Source organism: Rhinolophus ferrumequinum, chromosome 23 (assembly GCF_004115265.2).
Source record: "Rhinolophus ferrumequinum isolate MPI-CBG mRhiFer1 chromosome 23, mRhiFer1_v1.p, whole genome shotgun sequence".
Taxonomy (NCBI): domain Eukaryota; kingdom Metazoa; phylum Chordata; class Mammalia; order Chiroptera; family Rhinolophidae; genus Rhinolophus; species Rhinolophus ferrumequinum.
Genome location: NC_046306.1, coordinates 44362486 through 44385981, shown reverse-complemented (window position 1 = coordinate 44385981; position 23496 = coordinate 44362486). Strand labels below are relative to the sequence as shown.

The 23496-nt window shown below is 39.3% G+C and overlaps 1 protein-coding gene across 1 annotated transcript in view; it reads right to left on the bottom strand.

Moving 5' to 3' along the window:
* The window catches only part of NINL (ninein like), a 178995-nt gene extending 172338 nt beyond the window's left edge, over positions 1-6657 (bottom strand). The window contains exon 1 of the mRNA XM_033095566.1: positions 6535-6657. The gene's annotated coding sequence lies outside the window, so the exon portion shown is untranslated. The remainder of the gene's footprint in view (positions 1-6534) is intronic.
* Positions 6658-23496: the final 16839 nt, after the last annotated feature.

The following is a 23496-nucleotide window of genomic DNA, read 5'->3' as shown; positions in this document are numbered from 1 at the left end:
GAAGTGCTGGGAGTCAAGAAACAGAGGAACCTGACCACATACCTGTCCTTTACTGACACACGAGATCAGAGATTTGTCTGCTTAAAGAAATTGACTATTTCAATGATTCTATCATAAAAGACTTTTTTAAAAAGCTCTCCTCTTTTAAGTCACAGAATTTCAGAATTGTATGGTACCTTAAGTTGCTTTGTTCAATATCTTAACTGACTTGGGAAAACTTTTCTCACTTGACAAGTAGCGAAAATGAGGAACAGACCTTTGGAGCCCAAAGACACTTCAAGAAATAGGCAGCACTAAAACTAGCATCTGTACCAAGGCAGGACTAGGCAAGGGCCCAGCCCATCTCCTTTATGCACATCTGGACAGTTCCCTACACTCCTTCCATGGGAACATTCTGGAACCATCACTGGCTAAAAATCAGGCTTCTACTCTTTGAGACAGTTAACAGAGAAAAGGAGTTTGGGGTTGGTGGAGATTAAGATAGAAATCCAGTCTAGAATATGGTGAGTTTCAAATATCTAGGAGGCATGGAGATGGAATAGCAAAGGCAGCTACTGTGTTTCCCCGAAAATAAGACCTAGCCTGACACTCAGCTCTACTGCATCTTTTAGAGCAAAAATTAATATAAGACCCAGTATTATATTATATTAACTATATTATATTAATTATATTATTATTACATTATATTATATTATATCATATTACATTATATTATACAAGACCCAATATTATAGTAAAATAAGACCAGGTGGGTACTAGTCAGGGGGATCACTTCATAAATTATATAAATGTCTACCATGATGCACACCTGAAGTTAATAAAAAATAATATTGAATGTCAACTATAATTGAAAAATGTAAAAGGGAGGACAAGATAAAGGGGAGTAAGAGGTTCAAAGTTCCAGGCATAAAACAAACAAGTCTTGGGGACGTGATACACAGCATAGAAAACATAGTCAATAATATTATGATAGCGTGGTATGGTGTCAGATGGTTGCTGGACTTACCATGTTGATCACTTCTTTAACATAGGGAATATAATCAATAATATGGTAATAATTATGTATAGTGCCAGGTGAGTATTTCTGAATAACTGTGATGTAACCTGAAACTAATATGATATTGTATGTTAGCTATATTTTAATAAAATTCTTTAAAAAAATACAACAAATAATTATATGCCAACAAATTGGACAACCTGGATGAAATGGATAAATTCCTAGAAACATACAATCTTCCAAGACTGAATCAGAAAGAAACAGAAAATCTGAACAGACTAAAACTACTAACAAAATCGAATCAGTAACCAAAAAAATCCCAACAAACAAAAGTCCTAGACTAGATGTCTTTACAGGTGAATTTTACCATTCATAGAGGAATACCCTCTCCAAGTATTCCAAAAAATTGAAGAAGGAAGTCTCCTAAACTTATTTTATGAGGCCAGCATTACCCTGGTACCAAAACCATATTAGAACTAATTAATGAATTCAATAAAGTTGCAGGATACAAAATTAATATTTAAAAATCAGTTACATTGTTATACATAAATAATGAACTACCAGAAAGAGAAATTAAGAAAACAAACGCATTTACAACTATAGGAAAAATAACAAAATACGTAGGAATAAATTTAACCACGAGATAAAAAAAAAAAAATCTGTACTCATTATTGTTAGACATTGTAAGAAAGAAATTGAAGAAGACTTAAATAAATAAATAAAATAAAAAGATATTGCATGCTTATGGATAGAAAAAATTAACATCGTCAGAATGTCCTTACTACCCAAAGCAATCTACATATTCGATGCAATCCCTATCAAAATACCAACGGCATTTTTCACAGAACTAGAACAAATAATCTTAAATTTTATATGGAATCACAAAAGACCCCAAATAGCCAAAGCAATCTTGACAAAAGAATAAAGTTGGAGAGATCACACTACCATGTATATTAGAAGGCTATAGTAATCAAAACAGCATGTTACTGGCATAAAAACAAACACATAGATCAATGGAACAGAATAGAGATCCCAGAAATAAATCCATGCCTGTATGGTCAATTAATCTATGATAAAGGAATCAAGAACATACAATGGGGTAAAGACGGCCTCTATAATAAATTGTGTTGGGAAAACTGGATATATGAAAAAAAAAAAATGAAACTAGGCCACACCATATACAAAAATAAACTTAAAATGGATTAAAAACCTAAATGTAAGACCCAAAATCATAAAACTCCTAGAAACATAGGCAGTAAGCTCTTTGACATCACTCTTAGCAATTTTTAAATGTTTTCTTATGCAAAGTAAACAAAAAAAATAAACAAAATAGAACTAAAAAAGTTTTTTACAGCAAAGGAACCATCAACAGAACAAAAAAACAATCTACTGAATGGAAGAAGATATTCACTAATAATACGTCCAATAAGGGGTTAATATCCAAAATATATAAGGAATTTAAACAACTTAACCACAAAAAAACAATCCAATTTAGAAATGGGCAGAGGACCTGAACAGACATTTCTCCAAAGAGGACATACAGATGGCCAATAGAGATATGAAAAGATGTTCGACATCACTAATCATCAGAGAATCAGAGAGATACAAATTAAAACCACAATGAGATATCACCTTACAACTGTCAGAAAGGCTATCATCAATAAATCAACAAAAAAGTGTTGGTAAGGGTGTGGAGAAAAGGGAATCCTCGTGCATTGTTGGTGGGATTGTAAATTGGTGCAGCTGCTATAGAAAACAGTATAGAGGTTCCTCAAAAAATTAAAAATAGAACTACCATATGACCAGCAATTATATTTCTGGGTATTTACCTGAAGAAATCCAAAATACGAATTCAAGAAAGTATATGCACCCATGCTCATTGTAGCATTATTTGCAATAGCCATGATATGGAAGCAACCTTATTGTCTATTGAAGGACTGATGGGTAAAGATGATGTGGTACATATATACAATGGAGTATTACTCAGCCATAAAAAGAATTAAATTTTACCATTTGTGACAACATTGATGGACCTAGAGGGTATTATGCTAAGTGAAATAAGTCAGACAAAGACAAAATACCATATGAATTCACTTATATGGGGAATTTAAAAAACAAAATAAACAAAAATACAAAAATCAACTTAGATACACCATACAAATTAATGGTTGCCAGATGGGAGGGGACTTGAGGAAATGGGTGAAAAGGTGAAAGGGATTAACTAGAACAAATTGCATTACAAAAAGTCATGGAGATGTAACGTACAGCCTTTGAAGAAATGTAGTCAGTAATATTGTAATAAATATGCATGGTATCATGTGGGTACTAGACTTATCAGGGGATCACTTTGTAAATAACATAAATGTCTAATCACTATATTGTATACCTTAAACTAATATAATATGCTAATATTGAAAAATAAATTTTTAAAAAGGGAGCTACTAAAGCTAACCTCCCTCTCCCTCCAGATGTGAGACAGCTACTACGTGACAATGTGCAGAAGAGGAGCAACTTGGGGCCCCCAAGGCTGGTTCAGCCACTGGAACAACCCATCTTGAAGCCCTGAATTTTTTACCTGGGACCTCCCTAATTGTTTAAGCCAAAACTGATTAGGTACTCCACCACTGGCAGCTAAAAACTGATGAACATCTACAAATGTAAAATTCTTTACTGGAACCTTGAAAATCTAGAAATTGTGGAGAACGACTTCCTTTCAAATCTTTGACAATAAATGATGACTACGTTCAGAAACTCCAACACACCCAAATCTTAATTTATTAAACAAAGGAGATCCCAAAATAAGGTAACTGGATCAAAAGGGAATGTCTCATATCACAAAAAGATTTGCCAATTTTGTCTCGTGAAATACAAAATAACAGTCAATGCACAAAGTTTGAGTGCATCAGAATCACCTGGAAGGCTTTCATTCATTTGAAAAACAAATGATTTCAGCTCAAGGCTATGCACCAGACTTTGAGAAATTAGAAGCCATTTATCCCCTTGAAGTCTAGAAAGGGACAATCCAGGATTGAGAAAGACTGAAAAGTGCAACCAGGCAGCACCAGAGGCACGCTCCAACTTTTGACAAAAGATAAAAATAGAGAACATACTCCATGAGATGCCTCTGTCCGACTCTTCATTAAGGTAACAGAATCCTTTGGTAGGGAACTTTGATCAAGAGGCTCAAGGTTAGCCTAAGGATAGGGAAGGAAAACCATCTGCTACCACCACCCTCCAAATAGCTCCAGGTGGAGTCTGACCCAAAGTTTTAGCCTCTTACTTATGATTAACTAAATCTCTGCCCTTGAGCCTGAATTCCTAATTTGTACTTGAAACCAAGGACTAAGCTAAACCCAAATCTAGAGTCCAGTTAAAGCCACTGCCGCTCAACCTTTACCATGACCATGGAACTGAGAGCAAAGTGGCCATGGCACTAGAGATGCCTTTCTAGTCAGGAGCAAGGAAAGGGCACAGACCTCTCTTGAGTCAGGGAAGGAGAGAGTATCTAGCAGCCACCTGTTCAAGGCAAAACCCAAACCTAAGCGTCCAAGGTAGAAAGAATGTGGTCACACGCCCCAAGTCTCAAATGCCACATTTCATCTTCAAAGGGGAAAAAAAAAAAAAACAGAACCATCCACCAACCAGGATCTACAGTCACTCACCAAAGGTTCAGAAGGACTCAGAACAAAGGACACGCTAACACTAAGGGATTTACAAAATGCAGTCACATATGACTGTCAGTTCACCCATCTCCAAAGCAGCCCTGCAAACCACAATATATGGGACAAACACAATTTAGAGAAAAAGTTTTCCATCAAAGTTTATCAATTCCTCAATTTAAGTCCTCAATTCTTCAATCAAACTCAATTAAAAAAAATTTTAAACCCTAACTTTTCCTTTAAAGTGTTCTTTCTAATTTGGTGGTTATTAAATGTTATCTGAAGTTCACGTTCTTCGGAAAAGGTTATTTTCTCATTCTGCAAACATGATTATACCCTAATTTTATTGAATCTGAACTATATTTAAACACACATGTCCCCCTTCTATTTGCCAGTATAGACCAGTTAAATTTGTAGTTGTTTTAAACTACTAGATGATGGATAAACCAAACAGGAAAGGAACAGCACAGTGACAGCCTACTTCTCTAAATGCCTTAGCATTTTTATTTTAATATACACATACTTTTGTACACAGCTATAAAAACAGTGAGGATGCTGACAGTGTTATGATTAACACACCAGTTTTCACTATCATTAATTTTTTTAAATCTTCTTTTAAAAGTATTCTAAGTCCAAAGTGGAAACCATAGCAAAGGCTTCTAAAAGTCACCGTCATTCATAATCCTTCCCTCCTATTGACAGTGTCGGTGGTGGTACCTTGAGCCTCACTTGACCTTCAATCCCTCTAGCTTCATAGTTCTTTCCCTGGATCTCCTCCCTGTTCCACATTTGGCCTAAGTCACCTGGAGCAGAAAGGAACCAAGTGACCCTTCTTCACTTCCACCTTGTGCAAACACACAGTCCTACACAGACCTTTTAACAATGCAGCAGGACACCGGTCTATGAGTGCGAAACACTCAAAGAGATTGAACAGACTTCTATATGGCATTTGTGACTGAGCACACTGATGGGAGGAAAAGGGGGCGATTCTGGTACAATAGATAAAACTCACAGCAGACTTTTCCGCCCCAGACAATGGCATCTTATGTCAAACAATTTTTTCAAATGCAAACTTATAAAACAACAAAAGGAAACAGCTACAAGCTACAACCTAAAAAGTTGTTCTATAGTGGGATGCAATCTTATTTATAGATGACTCTGTGGAACAATTCGATGTGTCAGCGGAATGGGGCCCTCGCGTTTTGCAGGTGACAGGGGAAGCCTGAAGGGACTTGGCAACAGTGGGATGGGCAATAAAGGCACCTGGCCGCCTTCAGCCACGCATCTGGGGAGCAAAGTTAGGCTGCAGTGGCCCACCTCTCCCCAACCGTCTATCCTCCACGTTCCCAATGAAACCACTGCCTTCGCCCGATCCTGGATCGCACGCCAGGAGTTTAACGTCCACTTTAGCAAAGGGGCCAAACGCTGCAAACCCTGCTCAAAGAAGCACGGACACTTCAGAAACGGCCTCTATTGTAGGACCTGGTGTTTAAAGTCTGGTCAAGCAGCCGGACTCCCGTAGGTCACGTTACTTTAAAGTGACCCCACCCAGAGCCCTCTAGGATGACGGGAAAGCGGGACACTACGTAACACCGAACCCGTGGCGCCCATACACGAAGGCGAGGGGAGAAGGCGGACCCCACGCTGATGCCAGTCCCGTGGCGCCGAGGTGAGGGCAGAAAGGCTGCCGCAATTTCTAAAACCCGTCTCCGCTCCGCCCAGGGTCGCGGGTCAGGACACTTTCGTCCCACCTGACTTGTTGGGGCGCAGCCGGAGAGATGCCAGCCATGCGGCTCCGCGACTCCCAGGGAGGAGCGCCCCGCCGCCCAGCCGCCGCCCGCACGTGCGCTCCCGCGGCCCCGCCCCGGCCCTGCTCACCAGGACAGCGGGTGTCTCCCGTCTCCGTGCGCGGCACAGGACGCGGGCCAAGGGCGCTAAGATGGCCCGCAGCTCCCACCCCGGGTCAGCCAGCTGCTTTTTGTGTCTGGAGGTGCAGATGTGCGCTTCTCCCATCCACCGAGGGCCCCCCCTCTCCACCTCTCGCCATGCGCAACTGGCCGGACCGGAGGGGGGCGGGGTATAGGTCGGGAAGAGGAGTGGAAGGGGCCTGAGGAGGCCGGAAGTGGGGCGTGAGGCGGCCATGGAAGTGGGCGGAGCAGGCGGGGTCCCAGGGGAGCTGGCAGGGCTGATTAGGGAATGTGAGGAGGTGTCATGCCCGGTGTCAGGTCTCAGCTCCCGCTCCCCACATAAGAACGCAGGACATGGTGGGGCCAAAAAGGAACACCCACAGAGCCATAGATAGGGGAGTCATACCACTATATTCTCACTGGCGGCTGGATTGGAGACACAGGAGGCAGGAGCTGCAGCCTGTTGTCTGCTTCTCTGCCAAGCAACCTCACTTGCTGGCTGCAATCCACCATTGCCAGCCACCGTTCACTTGCTAGCCCCAATTTTTTCTGCTAGCATACCCATGGCAGTTATCTTAGTGGCCAGTGGCTCACTGGTTACAGCTGAGGGCCAACTAGCCACACCTGATGGCCATCCAATCACAGTTGATAACCATTTACTACCTGAGCCAACACCTTTCCACGTGAGGCAGAGAGCCTGGGAACTGCACTCCTGGCTCTGCCCCCACAGGAGGGTTGGTGGGAAGGGGGGGGTGGGGGTTGAGGAGGGGGTGGCAGTGGAAGCAGTGAACTAGGGTCTGGGTTTTTTTCTCAGCCTGTTGGCCGTCTCTGGAAAGCATAAGCCTCAAGGCGTCAACCCTGCAGCTGACTTCGCTGATCCCTGTAAGCAATTTGTTCTCTGTGGAGTTGGCCCTTGGTTTAGTATCCTCTTCTGGAAACAACCTGAGGAGGCTGACTAGCCAAGGATAATACCCCAAGTTTGTAGTTGAGGAAACTGGAAGACGTAAAACTTCTGGTTATTGTCTTTCCATCATATATTGAATCAATAAATATTTACTAAGCACCTACTCATGCCAGGCATTGTCCTAAGGGCTGAGAATACAGCAGTCACAGTGGTGGGAGGGGCAACAAAAATTCCTGCCCCTTGTGGAATTTACACACTGGAAGACAATTGAAAAACTTAAATGAAAGATAACAAAAATGTTAGTTATAAATGCTAAGGAGAAGCAAAGTAGGAGACAGAGTTAAGGAGTGCAGGAGGTGAGTCTGGGAGGGCCGGTGGAAAGGTGACATTTTAAGTGAAGGCCAAAAGAAAGGGAAGGCGACAGACATCTGGGGGACCAGCTGGCTGATGCCCTAAGGCCCAGTAAGTTTCAATGTGATGAGGAAGAGTGAACATGGGGAAGTGTGGTCTGTGAGGTCAGAAAGTGAGAGATGGACAGAGAGGTATGTTGGGTCTTTTTGCCCCTTGTAAAGATAATGGCTTATACTCTGAGAGTATGTAGTAAAAGGAACCTGTGTGATCTGACTTAAAATCACCCTGGTCACTGTGTGAGAGTGAGTAGTACCAACCCAGAGAAAGAAGATACCTACTAAGAAGGACCCCTGATGGCTAGCTGGGCTCAAATTTAATAACAGAGCCTAGCAGCCATTTCTAAACAGGGTTCTCTCATGTAAGCCATGCTTCAGAGAGAAGCCTGCACTAAGCCGCCTGCCTCCAGCACTGAACTGCCTTGCCTGCACTGTGTTACTGCAGTCTGAGTCAACCATTATAAAGGAGTTCCTGGAATTGTATTTCAACCAATAGGACTGAGACTTTCCCCATCCAATCAGAGCTATGAAGCTATATGCGCATTAGCATCTTCACTGACCAATGAGAGCAGCTCCATTCTGACCAATCAGGACAATGCTTTTTGGACCAATCAAACTTCAAGAATTTGGAGTCCTCATTTGCCTGAGTGTAAACCAATCAGTGACCAGGGGCAGGGACCTCTCTATATACAAGTCAGCTCCCCTCTGGCTTAGCTGGTGGCCAAACTATACTACAAAGCTATGGTAAGCAAAACAGTATGGCATTGGCAGAAAAAGAGACCAATGGAATTAAGAACCCATAAAGTAAACCGACACACGTATGGGCAACTAATTTATGACAAAGGAGCCAAGAACATACAATGGAAAAAGAAAAGTAGTGTTGGGAAAACTGGAATGCCACATGCAAAAGAATGAAACTAGATCACAATCTTACATCATACAAAAATGAACTCAAATGAATTAAAGACGTGAATGTAAAACCTGAAACAATAAAATACATCGAAGAAAAAAGATGCACTAAGCTTCTAGACATTGGTCTCAGTGGTGTTTTTGTGAATTCGACTGGAAATGCAAGGGAAACAAAACAAAAATAAACAGATGGGACTACACAGTTTCTGCACAGCAAAGGAAACCATCAACAAAACAAAAAAGCAACCAAATGAATTGCGAGAAGATATTTGCAAATGATACTTCCAATAAGGGGTTAAAATCCAAAATATATAAAGAACTTATACAACTCAACAAGGAAAAAGCAAACAACATAATTAAAAAATTGACAGGATTCGAAAAGACATTTTTGCAAGACATATAGCCAACAGGTACATGAAAGATGCTCAACATCATTAATCATCAGGGAAATGCAAATCAACCACAATGAAATGTAATCTCACGTCTGTTCGAATGGGCATTATCAAAAAGACAAGCAATGGCAGGTGCTAGAGAGAATGTGGAGAAAGGGCACCTTCACACCCTGTTGGTGGGAGTGTAAACTGGTGCAGCCACTATGGAAGGCAGTGTGGAGATGCCTCAAAAAATTAAGAATAGGACTATGATCCAGCAATTCTCTTTCTGGGTATTTATTTGAAGAACATAAAAAGACTAATTTGAAAAGATATGTGTACCCCTATGTTTATTTCAGCATTCTTTACAATAGTCATGTTATGGAAACAACCTTAGTGTTCATCAACTGCTAAATGGATAAAGAAGATGTAATATATATATATATATATATATATATATATATATATATATATATATATATACACAATGGACTATTATTACTCAGCTATTTAAAAAAAAGATGGGATATTGTGCAGTTCAAACCCAAGTTGTTCGGAGGTCAACTGTATATTTTTAGGGACTCCACTTTGAAAGATGTGAGGATCTGGGGCAAAATGACTGGTATAGGGAGGAAGAGGCAGGATGAAACCTTGGCTCTGGGGGAGCAGGATAGGAAAAGGGGGGAGGGGACCAAGGGCAAGTGACACTTCCAGGTGCTTGGAAAGGCAATCAGAGGGGACTAGGGAAGAGGTGCCCACACTAGGCCCTGGGCTGTGAGGTTTTCCTGACCTGCTCTGAGTGAGGTTGGAGCCTTTCTGCTATTCCTGGGACCCTCCCCAGCCAGTGAAGAGGCACGATCCGCAGGCCTCAGCTCTGTGCTGGTTTTTACTCACCAGCTGAAGAATGAATTTTGTATCAGAAGCTGCGAATCATAGTGTCATTTCCTGGTGGTTTGACTGTGGACCACCCAGTCATTTAACTTCTGGGGTCCTCAGTTTCCTCATCTGTAAAATGAAAATTTAAAAATACCCACTGCATAGGAGTTTACCAAGTTTAAATGAGCTAATTAGTGGTTACTCATCTGAGGAGAATAGGGAGACCAGGAATTCTCCACCTTAGCTATTTTAAAATGTTAAGTACCTGCCCTCCATACCCCCGAGATTCTGATTCAATTTGCTCAGGAAAGAACCTTTGAGTCTATCTTTACTATCTCTCTTATATCCCACATTCAACACACCATCATCACATCTGTGTGGCTCTCCTTTAAAAAGCTTTTCATTTTGAATTAACATTATATTTATGAAAAAGTAGCAAAAGTAGTATAGTTTCCATATACTTCTCACTTGGGTTACCCTAATACTAACATCTTACATAGCCATGGTATAGTCATCAGAACAATGGACTTAACATCAATACACTATTATTAACTAAAGACCTTGTTAGAATTTCACCAGATTTTCTATAATGTCGTTTTTGTTGGTTTCCAAGATCCTATCCAAAATCCTACCATTGCCTTTCCAACCCAAGCTACTATCATTCTTTTTGCCTCTGCTTTTACCTCTCTACATCTTATTTAAGCTTTGTTGTTTCTTAATTATCGATTACTTTTGTAATGGTATAGCTTTGGTATTCAATTTTTTTCCTTAGTTCTGCAGTTTTCCTTGTGTCTCATACTGTTGTTTTGTCTATTTATCTTTGAGCTCTTGTTTATCAACTACCATTATGTTCTTTTTATGATATTGTAGAGTATGAAGAACCCGTGGAGAATTTTTGTTGCTGTTGTTCCTTGGGTTATACATTCTTCTAGGTTTGGTTCTTTGTATTTACATTCTTGCTTCCTTTTTTCCTTTGTGTAAGAGGAGAAAAGTAACTGTAGCATGTATGGGTTCCATTGTACTCTTGTCCAAATAGCACTCTTTAAAACCACTTTTTGCCCTGACATAGTCTGGATGACTTCATGATTTCTGGCGCACTGTATCTGATATCAGTTGGGTTTGTCTGATGAGCTATTTGTTTGACGGCTGTGTATTTTGTGATCTGTTTTTATTTTTGGTAGTCTGGTAGTCAGAGAGCATGGCCAGATATGGATGGGGCAGGATGAGAGGTTAGCTGAGGGGGGTATAATCTTGTTAGAATATCTGGGCTCTGTTCTCACTTAGAAGGTTTTAAGAATATTCTGTATTGTTTTTCTGTACAGTTTCTCTTGATCCAGTGAGGGTGGTTTATCCATTGTGGAGGGTACACTCAGGCTTCAGAGCTACCCACCAATTCAGCATTTTTTTAAATTGAGGTATAATTGATATATAACATTATATTAGTTTCATGTGCACAAAATAATGAGTCAATATTTGTATATACTGCAGAGTGATCACAACAATACGTCTAGTTAACATCCATCACCATACACAGTTACGATGTTTTTCTTGTGTTGAGAACTTTTAAGATTTACTCTCTTAGCAACTTTCAAATATAGAACACAGTATTATTAACGATAGTCACCATGCTGTACATTACAGCTCTGTGACTTAACTATTTTATAACTGGAAGTTTGTACCTTTTGACCACTTTCATTTGTTTCACCAAACCCCCACCCTGGCCTCTCGTAACCATATATGAGCTTTTTTTTTTTTTAATTCCACATATAACTGAGATAATACAGTATTTATCTTTCTCTCTCTGACTTATTTCAATTAGCATAATGCCCACAAGTTCCATCCATGTTGTCACAAACATCAAGATTTCATTCTTTTTTAAAATGGCTGAAATATTTATATATCTATATATCACATTTTCTTTACTAATTCACCCATTAATAGACACTTAGGTTGCTTTCACGTCTTGGCTGTTGTAAATAATTCTGCAATGAACATAGGAGTATAGATACTCTTTTTGAGTTAGTATTTTTGTTTTCTTCTGATAAATACTCAGAAGTGGAATTGCTGGATCATATGGTCATTCTATTTTTAATTTTTTGAGGAATCTCCATATTGTTTCCCATAGTAGCTGTTTTCCATCAGTTTACATTTCCACCAACAGTGCACAAGTGTTCCCTTTTCCATAACCTCACCAACAGTTATTTTCTGTCTTTTTGATAATAGCCATTCTAATAGGCATGAGATGATATCTCACTGGGACTTTAATTTGCATTTCCCTGATTATTGGTGATGTTGAGCACCTTTTCATGTACCTGTTGGCCTTTTGTATGTCTTCTTTGGAGAAAAATGTCTATTCAGATCCTCTACCCATTTTTTAATTTTTTTTTTTGCTATTGAATTGTATAAGTTCTTTATATTTGGTGTTAACCACTTACCAGATATGATTTTGAATTATTTCCTCCCATTCAATAGGTTGCCTTTGTATTTTGTTTGTGGTTTCCTTTGCTGTGTAGAAGCTTTTTAGTTTGATGCAGTCCCATTTGCTTATTTTTGCTTTTGTTGCCTTTGCTTTTTATGTCAAATCCAAAACAATCATCGCCAAGACCCAAGTCAAGCAGCTTACCACCTATGTGTTCTTAGGAGTTTTATGGTTTCAGGTATTACCCTGTAAGTGTACCCATGGAAAATACACTCAGGCTTCAGAGCTACCTACCAATTCAGCACTTTTTACTTTACACGTTTCATACCTTTCTACTTATTAGACATTTTCAAGCTCCTAGACAGAAGATAAAGAGAAAAAAAATGGAAGATAGCCACTTGGGTTGATTCTGTCCATTTTGGAGTATATTAGTAAAAACTATCAGTGTGTTTGCTGAAGTATAGGGGTGGGATTAGGAATCTCAACACATTGCATAGCAATAGTTTTTATTCAGCGTGAACAAGTGCCCAGGTAAACATTCTATAACCCCAAGGAGAAAGAAAATTAATAACTTGGGTCAGCTAGCAGTTTTCAACACAACTGTATAAGATATTCAGTTCTCTTATTTTATTTTAAGCCTTACAGCCATTAAACTTATTTTCCTTAGGTTGTTTAAAGTAGGCTGTTAAGCGTGCCCCTCCCCCTTTCTTGCCCTGCTGTCCTGGGCCAATGCATAGCTCCAACTGCCTGCAGAGCTGAGTCTCCTACCCTAAATGTGGCAACCATTACCCCCACTTTCCAGACATGAGAAGTATTCTATACTCTTTAGAAGGTCTTAGAGGCCAGAGAAAAGTGGGAGGACCCAACCCTAGGTAGCTGGGACCAGGTGAGACAAAGATAGAGAAAGGAATGTGGGTTCCCTTGCCAGCAGTAAACTCAGGTAGAAAAACAGGCAGGAAAGTGATCAGACCTGAAATTTTATCTGGCAATGTGGCTAGATTTGGCTGACATATAAAAAGAAGTGGTAGCTACAAACTAAATGGTGTAGTGAGAGGCAAAGAGAAATGAAAATCAGAAATGTCTCCAAGGTGCTTTGCTTAGGTGGAAGATGACGTCGCCCAGTGCTTTACGGAGAAGTTAAATGCTCTGTTCTCACCATGACTTGCCAGAGGAACATTGAGTTGTAATTGTCTTATAAACTGAATATGGTGTGAAATCCACCAGAAATGGGGCTCAGAGGTAGATTCTAGTGCCCTCATTAGAAGTATATCATCTCACCCGCAGCCTGCATTTAGAAGAAACATGAACAGCAACAATAAGTCAGTAATTGACGTTGGCAAAATCCTTACTTACTTTGTAAGTCTTATCCTATGGGAAACACTTAGCCTCTGGTAAAATCTAGTCTTTCTGTCTCTAGAACAGACTGGATGTCTGGAGAGACTAATGATACAAAAGAAAAAATAAATATTACTTATTCAGGACACAAGGGAGTTGGTGTAACCTTGATATGTATGAGAGAGGAGCCATGGCTCCAGAGTTCTGAAGACCACTAATGATAACATAATATTTTACCAGGTTAAACCCACAGCCCCTGCCTCCCAAATGTTTCCCCTTTCATCTTTCTATATACTATGACAAAATGAACTTCATCTTTCCCCAAACCTGTTTTAATCACATATTTGTTTTTCCCTTAAAACCTTTGATAACTCCACATTTACTAGATGGTGGAATCTCAATTTACTAACCCTTGTTCAGGATCCTTCACAGACATCCCAGCCCTCCTTTCCAACCTGTGTCACCTGCCTCATGAATCCCTGACTCCAGCAAAGCCATATACTAGCTTCCCCTTGAGAGAGAGTGTCCTTTATACTCCTGCCTTAGTGTTTTTGACATGCCATGCCTCCTTTCTATCTACTTGAACTGGTCACTTCTGAGAAGACACCTACAGTGCCTGCTGTCTGTCCCACCATTAAGTACTCTTATTCTGCTTTGTACCAGTTTTCCTGATGTCCTGATTTGTTATTTAAGGCTTGTGTCACGATCTGAAGTTCCACTGGTTGGTCCTTCTTCTGTGAGTGCCAAAGAGATTGTAAGCTCCCACAGTCAGACATGATGATTTTTATGTCTTTATATTCCTCATAACACCTTGTAAAAAGCCTGGTGAACAGTAAGGGTTCAGTATCATATTGATTTCTAGTGACAATTTTATGTTTCTAGCAATGGTTTCAATTAATGTGGAGTATAAAAACATACTTTTCTGTGATGTAGACATCCAATTGTTCTCAAGTAACATATCATAACATTGCCAACTATAAATTCCAATGTCATGTAGGGAGTTAAGAAATACAAGCAACCCCTCAGATGGCTGTGCTTTGGCAAATGGCCAAAAGATACTGCATTTGTTTTACAGTGTAAATTAACATTCATTTTCCATAGTTCAATTAAAAAACAGTAACAATAATCAGATGACTTAACAGAGAACTTTATCCTTTAAAGGAAACATTTGCCATATTCAGGTTCTTGAAACATTTCCTGGGGGGGTGGTCGGTTAACTCAGTTGGTTCAAGTGTGGTGCTGGTAGCACGAAGGTTGCTGGTTCTATCCCCACATGAGCCACTGTGAGCTGCACCCTCTTTAAATAAACAAATAAATAAAATAAAATAAAAGGAACACAGTAGTCGTTAAAAAAAAATAAATAAAAAACATTCCCTGGGAGTCATGTGCTGACCTCAGCACATTAGTAAAATATATTTATTTATGGATGTTGTTGCTTTGTTACCCTTTGAAAAGCCTTGAGAACGCACATATACACAGTTTTAGTCTGAATATATCTGACCCTTTCAGGAAATTCCACTTTCTTATTCTTTTAATAAGTTTTATTTTGGAATAATTTTAGATTTATAGAATAGTAGCAAAGAAAGTACAGAAAGTTCCTATATAACTCTCACTCAGTTTCCCTTATTGTTAAGATCTTATATAACTATGATGCAATGATGAAAATCGGGAAATTAACTACTAATGACATGACTATTAGCTAAACTCCAGACTTCATTTGGATTCCAGCAGTGTTTCTACTAATGTCCTTTATCTCTTCCAAGTTCCTATCCAGGATCCCAGATGGTAGTCATCATATCTCCTTATTCTCCTCTGCCCTGAGAAACTTTCTCAGACTTTCCTTGTTTTTCATGATCTTGACAGTTGTCAGGCATTTCCTAGACTGTCCCTCAATTTTGGTTTGTCTGATGTTTTCTCATGATTAGACTGTTGTAATTAGCTTTTATGAAGTACATGCAGAGATGAAATGCCCTTCTCATTGCATCATTTCAAGGAATACCTGATATCCACCTTGACAGTCTTGGTGATGTTAACCTTTTTTCATTTTAATTTTTAAAATTGAGATATAATTGACATACAACATTATATTAGTTTCGGGTGTACAACATGATTCAGTATTTGTATATATTGCAAAATGATCACCATAAAAAGTCTAGTTAATGTCTGTCACCACATGTGGTTATAAAAATTATTTTTTCTTGTGATGAGACTTTTAAGATTTACTCTCTTAGCAACTTTAAAATATGCAGTACAGTATTATTAACCATAGTCTCCGTGTTGTACATTACATAGTGATGTTAATCTTGATCATTTGTTTCAGGGGCTGTCTGTCAGATCTCTCTCCTGCAAAGTTTCAATTTTCCCTTTCCACACTCTTTTATTTGGAAGTAAGTTACTAGGTCAAGCCTACACTGAAGAAGGGGAGGATTAAATTCCATCTCCTGGAGGGGGAAGTAGCTAGATGTATTATTTGGTATTCTTTATAAGGAAGATCTGTCTCTTCTCCTTAATTTATTTATTTGTTTGTTTGTTTATTCAGTCATCTACAGTATTTATATCAGTATGGACTAGTATTAATTTATTTTATACTATCAGTTATAATTCAATGCTATGTTATTTAGTTCATTGCTCAAATGTTTCCATCTTCGGCCATTGGAAGCTTGTTCAGATTGGCTTCAGTGTCCCTTTACATGCCCCATCCTTTTGCTTTTGGAGCACTTCCTTAGCTTCTGGTACTATAAGATATTCCAGCCTCAGCTTATACTTTCCCTGCCCCAGCCCTAGTATCAGCCATGCCCCCAAGGAGCCCTGGTCGCTTCCATGGGAAAATGGTATTTAGAAACCAAGATTTGGGTGAGGGTGTACTTATTGCTATTGGGGATGTCACTGCTTCTAGGCACTCTGAGTGCACAATTTCAGGAAATATATCTATGTATACTGCACCATGTGTACACACATAATTTATCTATCTATCTATCTATCTATCTATCTATCTATCTATCTATCTATCTATCTTCTACCTATCATCTACCTATTAAACTGAACATGAATTCCAATTGAAATGCAACACCACAAGCTTCTTTCTGGCATTTCCCCCTTGCTTCGTTGTAACTTCTGTCTTTAATGGTAAGAAAATTGGCTCCCATTATTTACCATTTATTTACTTATTTGTTTGACTCTAGTATAGATGTAAGGCCCTTTCAGAATTCTTAACCCATATTCCTGTGAAAAACAAATTTACAAGCTAGAATACAGTGTTTATGTACAGTTTTTTAGCCTTACAATTTCCAGTCAAAAAACTAGTTTTCCAAGTTACTTGGGTCAGTTCTTTCTTTCCCTACCTCTTTCAGTGGGGTTATATCATACATTTATGATACAGTTAGATTAATTTGTCATAGTCTGCTTTCCATTTTGGGTCCTCAACATCCTGGTTGATTATTTTAAAATTTGCATACAGTAAAATGATATAGTATGAAATTGACAAATGTGTAGTATCATCATATATTTACCACCCCAATACCATACATAACAGTTCCATCACCCTAAAAATTCCTCTATGTGTCCCTTTTGCAGTTAACTGCTCCCCTCATCCCCAATTCCTGGCAACCATTGATCTGTTTTCTGTCCCTATAGTTTTGCTTTTTCTAAAATGTCATACAAATGGAATCATACAATATGTAGACTTTTGAGTTGGCTTCTTTCACTTAGCAAAGTAAATTTAAGATTCACCCATGTTGCTGCATGTATCGGCAGCTCATTCCTTTTGATAGCAAAGTAGTACTCCATTGTATGAGTGTTCCACACTTTATATATTTACCTGTTAAAAGGCACCTTGGTCACTTCCAGTTTTTGTTGATTATGAATGGAGCTACTATAAACATTTTCATACAGGTTTCTTTGTTGTTTGAACATAAGTTTTCTATTCATTTTGGGAAATACCTATGAGTGGGGTTGTTGGCTTGTATGTAAGTCTCTGTTTAATTGTATATGATGATGCCAAACTGTTTTCCAAAGCGGCTATACCATTTGTATTTCCCACTAGCGATGAATGTGTTTTTGTTCCTCTGCATCCTTGTCAGCTTTTGGTGCTGTCAGATATTTTAAATTTTAACCATTCTCTTAGGGTTCATTTTCTTTTCGAGTGAAGTCTCATTTGGGTAAAAATATTAGGTGCTATTAATATTTAGCTAGCAAGCAGAAGTCAGTGTTACATTAATTAAATAAGGGGGCATTAGACTGAGGTCGTTCTGATGGCCTACCAGCCTACATAAACAAAACAAAACCTAAATAAATTCTTCAAGGTTAAGAAATTGAAACCTAAGGAAACCAATCACAAAGAGCCAATTAGGCTTTCCCAAATAAGGTGACTGCTTAAGCTATAGCCAATCAAATAATTTCCTTGCTTTGATTCCATATCATCTCTATAAAAGTCGTTCCCTTAGCTCCTGTTGTTGGAGTGTGCCTAACAATTTCCAGTTCTGCACTGCCCAATTCAAACTAATTTTGGCTCAAATAACTCTTAAAATTTTAAAAAATATGTCTCAGTTTATCTTTCAACAATAGTAAGTCAATGTACAGATCACCCAAAATGCTGTTGACAGAAGAAAATTTATTTTATTATTTTATTTTTTAAAGATTTTATTATTGCGGAAGGGGAACAGGACTTTCTTGGGGAACAGTGTGTTCTTCCAGGATTTTTTCCAAGTCAAGTTGTTGTCCTTTCAATCGTAGTTGTGCTGGGCGTACCTGTGCAGGGTGCAGTTCAGCTCTATGTCCAGTTGCCATTGTTAGTTGCAGGGGGCGCAACCCACCATCCCTTGCGGGACTCAAGGAATCCAACCAGCAACCTTGTGGTTGAGAACCCACTGGTCCATGTGGGAATCGAACCGGCAGCCTTCGGCGTTTGGGGCACGGAGCTCCAACCGCCTGAGCCACCGGGCTGGCCCAGAAAATTTATTTTAGAAATTACTCCAATATTGAAGGTGTTAAAGTAATCAAATTAGGCCCACGATGGAATTACTCAAGCTAAGCCCCATATCAGCAAACCAAAACTTAATTAAGTTTACTTGCTTGGCTCTCCCAGAAAACGAAGGCCTAGGTCAACCAATTAATGCTTACCTGGTCAGCACAAGTTACCTGATGTGGGCCAAGACTTCCCTTTGCTCCATATAAGAAAAGTAACCCTGCTTTAATCATCAGCAAATGCCCAATATAACATGCTTATTCCTGCTCACTTTGGTCTATGAAAGTCTCTTGTACAGCTCTTAAATGCTCCTTTTTTCTGCTAGATTGGTTACTGCCTGATTCATGAATTGCTGAATAAAGCCAATAAAAAAGTTTAAATTTACGAAGTTGAGTTTTGTTCTTTAACAGTTTTGTGATGAGGATGGAATCTGAAGGAAACGGCTGACGCCTAGGGCACAACGAGAAGCACAGGTGTTGGTACCCACTGAATCCTTTGAGTTCTCTGTCTTTCTTGCCATTTCTAAGGGTCCTGGGTAATTTGCCCTTAGATCCAAGCTCCACTCTCTTTGGGTTTGAGCTCTCCAATAAAATTGACTTTTCCAGTCTAGGATTTAGTGGGTCAGTTTGGGCTGACAGATGGTTCCACTGAGAACATGAGTCACTATCTCTTGATTAGAACTGTCTGGATTTGTTGGCTTCTGCAGGTTCAGTCTATAGTTTGGGAACTGCTGGTTTTGTTTGTGCACTCCTAAGGTAAGAGTGACAAATTTGTCTAATAGAAACTAACGACACATGGGATCCTTAAGTTCTTGAGAATTGAGTGATGTAAACTGTAATTGAAAAAAAGTGTAAAGAAACAAAAAATAAATTAATTAATAAATTGAGTGTTCTGCTTTTTTGTACCCCAGCTCCTTATATATTTAAAAGCTATTGTTCTGGAAGTTGGACATATTTGAAAAAATTGCAAGATCTCACTAAGGATAATCTTGAATTACAGTGGCCACTGTGGAAAATGTTTAACCTAGATAAACGTATCCATTTACAAGGTGCTCTAGATAAAAAAGGATCTCAGCCAAGAACTCACTGTAAAGGGAGAGGGGAAATTATTTTTCCTTCTGTACAGTTTCTGACACCTCAGATGGGACCCACTGGGACACCCCACTTACTCTAGAACCTACAACTGGAATCCTGAGGAAACTGGCTGAAGCTGGTGATAAGGTAGGGCAGAGGGATTCTTACTAATGTTAGCTCTTCTGAATTTCTGTCTGTAGTGCCTGGTCAAAAGAGGAAGGTAAAATTTTGCATTGTCAATTCCTTTCCAAATTCAGACTCTAGCAAATTTAGTTTTGGTACATACATTGGTTATCAATCCTTTCTCTCCCAGGGACAGTTATTGCTTTCCTGTTTCTCTCTCTATATATTTATCTTGAGACCTTGTCTTGGTTTTTTTGCCAGTCTGGGGCACACAGGATGTTGGTTCTTCCATGTGCAGGCAGCTCAAGCATCAGGTTGGAGGCCCCAAGAGTATGGCTGGACAGAAATGTGGGTTGCACTCCATTTGCAGCTTTGGTCCAATTAACTGCTGCCAGGTCTCAGGGGAATTGTCTAAGTCTTTCTTTCTTTTGATTATCTTTGGAAGTGGTTCTGGATCTTGGGAGGGATGCATCTTTTTCACTCTGGGAATGCCTTTTGTGTCGATGGATAAATCATAAAAGGCTTATCGGTTTTTGTTGAGTCACTTGATTCGTATACCTTTGATCTGAAAGAAGAAAAAAAGAAAGGTGAGGGAGTTCAATACTGCCAGGAGTATGTACTGTTTGTCCTGGCTGAATGAAACCTGATGACATATTTTAAAGTATTTTTTAAGGAGTACTTTCGCAAGAAGTCAGCCAAATTGGAAGCTAATATTCGGAGACTGATATAAACTTTTTTTTAAAGGCCTTCCCCCTAAGCTAAAATGAAAGTATGTATCTAGAAAGAAAAACATTCTAAAGCTATTGTGGAAGAATTTACTAAAACATTCCAAAGACACACAGCTCTAAATTTAGAACATAGGAATCTTCTGATTTCCAACTTAGTTGAAAATCTTCTCCGTGATATAAAGAATTAAGTTGAAAATCATGCAGTTGATGGGTGGGTCAGCTCCTTGATATTGTCAACAAAAATTCCCAATCCAAGGTACAGAAAAGGAGAAACTTTATTCAGGTGAATAGTTTGCAAACCAGGGAAACACACCCTTCTAGTGGAAACCAAAATTGTGCTCCACCAAAATAAAGAGAAAACCGCCTTTTATAGAGAAAGTGCCCACTCGGTCCTCATTTTATGCAAATGAGGTTTACAAATCATACAGTTCTGATTGGTCAAAATTATGCAGCTCTGATTGGTCAGTTTAGATGTAAATGAGGATATAACTTTGCAGTTCTGATTGGTTCAGGCAGGTCTCAGTCCATTGGTCAAAATATGAAACCAAAAACTTCCTTATAATGATTGACTTATAATGGCAGAATCATAGTGCAGGAGGTTGAAATTAGTCTGTGGCTTTTCCCTGAATGCAGAGTGCATGAGAGGCCTCTGTCAGCAATGGGCACTAGATTCTGGTTATGAATTATTTGGGTTCAGTTTACCACAAGATGTCCTTCTTGGCCGATATGTTTCTTTTCAAGGTTCACAATCTCATTCAGGTTGTAAGGATGAAGTTTGGTAGATTAAACTTAGCTAGCTTGCAGCTTGACTCACCACATAGCTCACTATTTAGCTACCTGTAATTAGACTTAGTTTTGCGGTTTGATCCATCCTGATAGTCATCTGTTTTTTCTTTGTCTCTCCTCCCACTGATACACTGAAGAACTTCATCTGTTCCCTTTCTCAAAGCTACCCATACCTCGTTAACTAACATCCTAACCTGAAAAGAACAGCTTCTTTAATCTTCAGGCACACAGATGTCAGGACGCAGGATCGCAACTCCCTAGTAGTTTGTCACGATGACTTTCTGGACAGTAAGATTTAAGATAACATTGAGGCAGACCTGAAGACCCCAGGAGAAGACTTCTCAACTATTAGCCCTGAGTCCTGTTTTCCTTTGTTCTTTCCCATCTACCCACCTATAAAACTTCTTATCCTTTTGTCTCGGGAAGGTGGTTTTTTTGAGACATAGTCTGCCATCTTCCCTAGCTGCCAGCATCTAGAATAAAGGATGCTTTTCTCCCCACCAACCCTTGTCACTCTAATTTTTTGGACTCCTTAGGCAGCAAGTGGCACCAAATCTGAGTTCATTAACAAGATTATGACCGAATTCTTTGCAAAATTCGTAAAACCTGTCCTTGTCTTACAACTTGAGTCCCTACAAGAACAGAAATGCAGCTCTAGGAGCAATTCAAAGCCTACCTATTCTTCTAGTCAATCCCCAAACCTCCTCTATTCATCTCAAAAGATTGTCAATATTGTAAAAAAAATCTGGGTTTAGGAAACAAAAGCCCTTCTTGGAGAAAGTTACATTCTTTCGCTGTATCTTTGAACTATAAATGATTTATCTGTTGTCTAAGAACCAAGAGCCATCTCTTTTAACTTCAAACTTCAGGGAGGTGTCGACTGGACAAATAATTTTTTAGGTAATCCACCAAAAGAACGGTTTATTCGGGAAAAGAAAAAGAAGCAAAGCCCCCAAGGAATGGGTATACGCACACTCGCTGGCTAGTGTCAAAACCAACTGCACACATGGAAAAAAAAGAGGGGCTGAGACCAACATGGCTTCTCCCTTTATTCGCATCTCTCCCCCGGAAATTACCACAAAGTTCAACAGGAAGTCAAGACCAGAGAGTTAACAAGGGGCCCAGCTCCACCCATAGTCCTCCCAGCATCATGGTAAAGCAACTTATGACGCCAGTTCACTTTTATCATTTCCCCCCTTGATCAAGATCTTTTCTCTAAAGATCATTGATCAACAGTCAGGTCTTCTAGTCTCAGGTTTTCCAGTGTCCAGCCTTTTGTTCTTCAATGTCTGTTCAGCCTTTAGTCCCTTGGTGTCTGTTCAGCCTTTTTCCCTCGATGTCAGAAGGGCCTCTTCTGGGTGTCATGTCTTACATCATGGAGAAGAGGGCATGGATTGGGAAACAGCGGGTGTCCAGAGTCAATCGGCATCAAAAAACATCAAAGGTAAAGATAGAATTAGAACATAGCAACGTAGCTTAAGTGGCAGGTGTAAACCAGGAACTCAAGTTCCTTAGAGATCACCTGCTTTAAATCTTGACAACTTTAGTTTCAGGTCCCCAGACTGTGTGCTTTTCCAATGAGGGTTTGGTGCCTTCTTTAGGTGTGACACATGTATCCAAGAGTCTACTCCCGAGTTTAGCAGCACAGGGGTTAGTCATCAATACGTGGGGTAAGGGCCCTTCCAGCATGGCTGGAGGGAGTCCTTTTTGAGGTGTCTTTTCCAATAAACAAAATCTCCAGGTTGTAGAGTACGAATTTTCAGTTTTTCCCTGGAGAACATAGTGAAATGATTGTTCAACTAAAGTATGATCATTGTTGATAGAATCAATTAAACCTTTACAGTATTGAAGAATGTCTCCTTTCACCAACTGTGGATCAAGAGAGGGCCAGATGCATAGGGCATCCTGTAATTATCTCAAAAGGTGAGACCTTATGAGTCTCAAAAGGAGTAGATCTGAGATTTAAAAGGACTAATGGCAATGCTTTTGGCCAAGGTATTTGAAGAGTTTCCACAAATTTTACCAATTGAGTCTTAATA